We start from the raw sequence: 6,180 nt of genomic DNA, 5'->3' as shown, positions 1-6,180 counted from the left end.
GCGGTGCCCCTGCCGGCGCCCCTGGCGGTGCCGAGTCCGTGGTGGCGCCGCCGTGACATAGAGTTAGGGTCGTGAAATAGAGAGAATAGCGAGAGGAGGAGCGCCGAGTCCGTGGCGATGCCGGTAGTGCCGGCGCCCCCAAAATACGGTCGTTCAATTCCCTCTACCGCTCCCGCTGTTGTTCCCGATTTCCCGATCCGGATCGATCGATCCGGGTCGTGGAACGCGGCGTTAGTACAAAAGTAGTGAAGTTTTTTATTTAGCACAATATCATGTTTTTTATTTATATCAGTATACATATATGATATGTTTTCGTAGCTACGATGCCGCGACAGCCGCCGCGCTGTGGTCTGACTCTTCTAGAGGAGATGGAGCAGATGGGGGAGGTCCGGGACTGGGCTCCGCCGGGGTGGCACTGGGAGGTCTTAGCTTCCGGGTCGCGCACCTTGGTGCGGAATCCGGGTCCCGTTGTCGACCCGGATATTCTTTGGTGGAGGTCTTATGGGCCACGGTCGTTTCAGAGGGAGCCAGCCCCGCCGGAGGAGGTAGCTCAGCGCATTGAAGCGGAGGACCAGCACGTTCGCCGTTACATGTACGCGTTAGACAACATGTATAGGACCGGATGGAGCGTTATGCGGGGATCTCATGTTAGCTATGCTCCCGTTGTTGTTCCGTGGCTTTGGGGGCACACCCAGCGCGGCTCAGGACCCGGTCGGCGCCCTCTAGGACCCGGTCTGCGCGGTTGAGTGGTTGTAGTAGTGATTGATATGTATTAGGGTTAAATAAACATGAACCCGATCTATGTATGCATGTAACTGCAGTATCTGCTTTCAGCACTATATTATCGATCCTTAGTTAAGAACTACACATATGTAACTCCATTTTCAGTTTTCTGCATTATCCTTAATTTGATCATATGATGGTTCCTATGTATAGCTTGCAGGTCGTTGTAGAAAGCATGGACAGGGATGAAATTCAAGAAAATTTCATGGAGGAACTCATAGCAAACGGTACTCTGGATGATCGCGACGACGACGTTATTCCAGATGATGGCGGTGACGATGTCACCACAACTTATTTGAATGACTCCGGTGAGGGAGCGGAGAATGGCTCCGGTGAGGGAGCGGAGAATATTGAGGAAGAAGATCCTAGTGGCGCCGGTGAGGAACAAGATCATCATAATGGCTCCCGAACTGTAGTTATCACCGAGGTATATAAATTAATTAAGGCGCTGTTGATCGACTAGATGCATTAACTAATGAAATTGTACTGACTATGAACTATTTCTTTTTTAGCCCTCCGGATCGAGCACTTCTTCTGTAAAGTCGAGGAAGCGAGGCCCGGCCAAAAAGTTGGATGACGGTGTTAGGCACGACATCACCCACATCGAGAAGGATGGTAAACCGATTGCTCCAGAGAAAGGTGCAAAGTCATTTATAGCTCAATGCGGAGTGCTTGTTAGGGACCACGTCCCGATCACCGTTCGAGAATGGCACAAGCCGAAGGGACTAGTGCTGTCTGCAGAGGAAGAAGCTCAAGGTCTTTATATCGATGATGTAGCCAAAAACAGCATTATGAACAAGCTCATGTCACATTTCAACATAGTACCCGAAGAGGGGGGTGACGCTGAAAAGGCCAAGATGGAGCAGGCCCTCCGCGAGTTTGGCAAGAAGAAGATGGCCGAACTATTCAAGAGCCACAAGAAAAGATTGCGCCGCCTTATCAAGTTAAAGAAGACTCCGGACAGTGAGAAGGTAAAAAATGAATGGGACGAATTCGTGAAGTACAGCACGGAGTCAGAAGAATTTAAGAGAAGGTCGGAAATAAATAAGGCAAATGCTGCGTTGAAGCTATATCACCAAATTCTGGGTCCAGGTGGATACAGGGCTAACCGTCCTAAGTGGCAGGCAGCTGAGGCGGAACTGACCAGTAAAGGGATCAGATTAGGGACACACGGTTGGATCGAACGGTGCAAGGAGTGGTTCTACGGGATTGGGGGAACGTTGGATCCAGAAACAGGGAAGTGCATCTATAAGAAAGCTCATCTGAAGGTTCCCATTGATGCCCTGGAAAAAGCACATAGGGACGTGGAGGCGGGGTTGTTCCAGCCCGAAAGAGAGAACGATGAGCTGACACGCGCCCTTGGGAACAAAGAACACGGCGGACGAACACGAGGCACAGCAGGCTCCGTTCCGTGGAAGTATGGCTTTCCTGCGGAAAGGAAGAGATTTCCTGATAAAAGCCATGAGAGGAGGAAGGCAAGGGAAACAGACCGCCTGGCTAACTTAGAGGAGGGTATGAGCACCATGCAAGCCCAATTAACCATGGTAACCCAAGTACTTACATCTCAGATGGCTCGGGGGCAGGCTGTAGATCTGCCTTTGCTCAATGCCCTCGCCCGCTGCAATCTCAACCACACCGGAAAAGCAGCGTGGCTTCCTCTCGGCGAGTGGATAATGATGATGATGATGACCAGGTGGTCGAGCCTCCTCGCTACCCCCGTGGATGATCTCACGAGAGCCGTCCTTGTGAGCTGCATGTTAAAGTTTTCAACCTATCCTTCAAGGCGGCGGTCGGCATCCTCTTACCTACAAGGTCTTACCATTGCCGTCCGGTCCAAGACGACTTTCTTGTTGTGATGGTGGATGAAGTGTTGAGAGAGTATGAGGGGTTGGTGCTTGAGCACCCTGCGAGGTGAAGATGGGGAAATCAAAGAACTGGGAGAAGCCCGTAGAACCACCGTGCAATGGCGGAAGGAGAACATTATGTTTCCGGGTGAGAAGCCAACAAGCGAGGCCACCTCCGCCTCCTCCGCCACCTGTGCGATCTCCTCCGCGTGATGATTCTCCTCTGCGCGATGATGATTCCCCTATCCAAGACCAGTCTCCGCCGCGTGAAAATCCTCCGCCGCCTCCTCCACCTCGTCTGTTGACTCCTCCGCTTCCACCTAAGCAAAAGAGGAAGCGGTCCGCGGCACCTCCTACAGCTCAGAAGAGATCATCAACTCCAATGAGGGCACAGACTCCGAGTTGTTACCACATGAGCAGATCGAAGAGCAAAAGGCGTTTCTTGCGCCAAAGAAGATGTTTATTCCACCGCGCACGGTGAAGCACTTTGCCGAGACGAGAATGAAGAGACCTGAGCTGAGAGCTGATTATGACCGCTCTCTTGGATAGTCCTCTAGAGCGAGCAAAGAAGCAAAAAAGTCGCCCGGCTTGGACAACGGGACATTCGGGCCGCACCCCACTTCATCGTGGAGCCATATCATGATCCGGAGACGGCATCGATGATCGAACGGGCGGCTAGAGCTCGGGGAGCATCGGTTGAGTATGAAGATTACTATCCAACGGCTCAAGTGGTAAACAAGTATAGATACGGATCTGATCTCGTCAAACCTGGCGAGCTCGCGCGTCTAGGGACTCGAATGCGAAGGTTGCATGACCGGTACCTGAAAGCCTGTCGAAGATGTGAAAGCTACATCACGGTGTATCTTAGAGATGAGCATTACTTCCGGGGGAAGACGAGATAAACCTTGAGTTAGAAGAAGCTGTTTCGATTATTCAATCAAGACGCCCTCGACAAAGCTGTCATCGGTTGCTACTGCACTGTAAGTGATTTATTTGTGTAATTAAGTTTGTAGCTCATTCATTTGCACTAACAATTATCCTCATTATATTCTTTGTGTACGCTATACATTTAATTATGCGTAATGAAGAAGCTGGAATACAAAAGAGGCAAGCTCCTACCGCTGGGGTTCATAGACCCAAACACAGTTCATGAAGTTACGGTTCGACGGTACCCCAAGGACACAGAGGACAACATCTTAATGTTTTTAGAGAAGCAAGCAGACAAAGAGGATATATTCTTTCCCTACAACTTCAAGTGAGTGTTATATATAACATACATTATGCTTGTGCACCTCCCACTTTATTCTCGTAATCATTGAGCTATGCTTGTGCAGTTTCCACTTTATTCTCCTAATCATTGATCTTCACCTTGGAGTCGTAAACGTCATGGACTCGAAACGTAAAGAATATGCGGAATGGGCGGACATGGCTGCCATCCTCCAGAGGTAGTTTCAATCAATTTCGTATTGGCATCTTCATCTGCTCTAATTCGAAGATATCATCAACTAATCAATTACTCATTTACTCATTATTTTTTGCCGGGCAGGGCTTGGAAACGGTTCATCAATACTGTTCCGGGTGAATGGAAACCGGAGCTTACATTTAGAGATTACCCTGTAAGTAGTACTATATATATAGCTATGTCCGTGAAACTTTATATATGATATTTACTTTCAATACGATGCTTGATTATTAGTTTGATCGAACTATTTTTTCGTAAAGTGTATGAGGCAGGAACAAGGGAATAACTTATGTGGATACTACGTCGGCACCTTCATGCGTGACATGTCCTGTCCCAAGGGTGGGGATGCCCAAATACACCACACTCGTGTACGATAACAAATTTTCACAATTAATCTTAATTAGTACCATCTATTGTATTGAGTTCCATTCATATATTGATCTCCTTTTTTAAATATAGATGACACGCCTGCGGGACACTCTCATAACAGCGGATCAAATAAAAGCAATTCAAGAGGAAATCGCGGGATTCTTTATTACCGAGGTCCTTACCCCAGGTGGAGAGCACTATCGGAAGATCGTGACGGCGGAAGATATTCGTTCAGGAGATGTTGTATTGTAAATATGCATGCATTACGTGTACTGTGTTGACTATGTCCTGTACTGTTGACGATGTCTATATATATTCATGACGATTTTTTGTGGGTTCTTGAATGATATATATATGCATTGCTGAAACTCTGCCGCGGCAGATAAACGCCCTGTTTCTCTGCCGCGGCAGAGAAACGCTGGTACAGACTAAATCTGTGCCGCGGCAGAGAAATAGCAATTCTCTGCCGCGGCAGAGAAACATAGGCCCGGTTCGTACCACGAACCGGGACCAAAGCCCTTCCACCGCGAGCTCCCTGGCCGCACCATGTGTCTAGGCCTTTAGGCCCGGTTTATCTTTGAACCGGGACTAAAGGGGGTACCCTTTAGTCCCGCCTAGTTGGTCCCGGTTCGGGAACCGGGTCTAAAGGCCCAAATGGACCGGGCCTATTGCCCCGTTTTCCACTAGTGACTGTAGCAACCTCTCCTTATCTTAGTTTTGTGTTTTGTTGTGCCAAGTAAAGTCGTTGATAGAAAAGTTCATACTAGATTTGGATTACTACGCAGTTACAGATTTCTTTGCTGTCACGAATTTGGGCCTAATTCTCTGTAGGTAACTCAGAAAATTATGCCAATTTACGTGAGTGATCCATAGATATGTACGCAACTTTCATTCAATTTGAGCATTTTCATCTGAGCAAGTCTGGTGCCATTTTAAAATTCGTCTTTACGGACTGTTCTGTTTTGACAGATTCTGCCTTTTATTTCGCATTGCTTCTTTCGCTGTGTTGGGTGGATTTCTTTGTTCCATTACCTTCCAGTAGCTTTGAGCAATGTCCAGAAGTGTTAAGAATGATTGTGTCACCTCTGAACATGTGAGTTTTTGATTATGCACTAACCCTCTAATGAGTTTGTTTCGAGTTTGGTGTGAAGGAAGTTTTCAAGGGTCAAGAGAGGAGGATGATATACTACGATCAGGAAGAGTGAAAAGGCTAAGCTTGGGGATGCCCCGGTGGTTCATCCCTGCATATTTCAAGAAGACTCAAGCGTCTAAGCTTGGGGATGCCCAAGGCATCCCCTTCTTCATCGACAACATTATCAGGTTCCTCCCCTGAAACTATATTTTTATTCGGTCACATCTTATGTACTTTACTTGGAGCGTCGGTTTGTTTTTGTTTTTGTTTTGTTTGAATAAATGCTTGTGTGGGAGAGAGACACGCTCCGCTGTTGCATATGGACAAGTATGTCCTTAGGTTCTACTCATAGTATTCATGGCGAAGTTTCTTCTTCGTTAAATTGTTATATGGTTGGAATTGGAAAATGATACATGTAGTAATTGCTATAATGTCTTGGGTAATGTGATACTTGGCAATTGTTGTGCTCATGTTTAAGCTCTTGCATCATATACTTTGCACCTATTAATGAAGAAATACATAGAGCATGCTAAAATTTGGTTTGCATATTTGGTCTCTCTAAAGTCTAGATAATTTCTAGTATTAAGTTT

This window comes from Lolium perenne, chromosome 5 (assembly GCF_019359855.2).
Source record: "Lolium perenne isolate Kyuss_39 chromosome 5, Kyuss_2.0, whole genome shotgun sequence".
Taxonomy (NCBI): domain Eukaryota; kingdom Viridiplantae; phylum Streptophyta; class Magnoliopsida; order Poales; family Poaceae; genus Lolium; species Lolium perenne.
Note: the sequence above shows the minus strand (reverse complement) of the source record.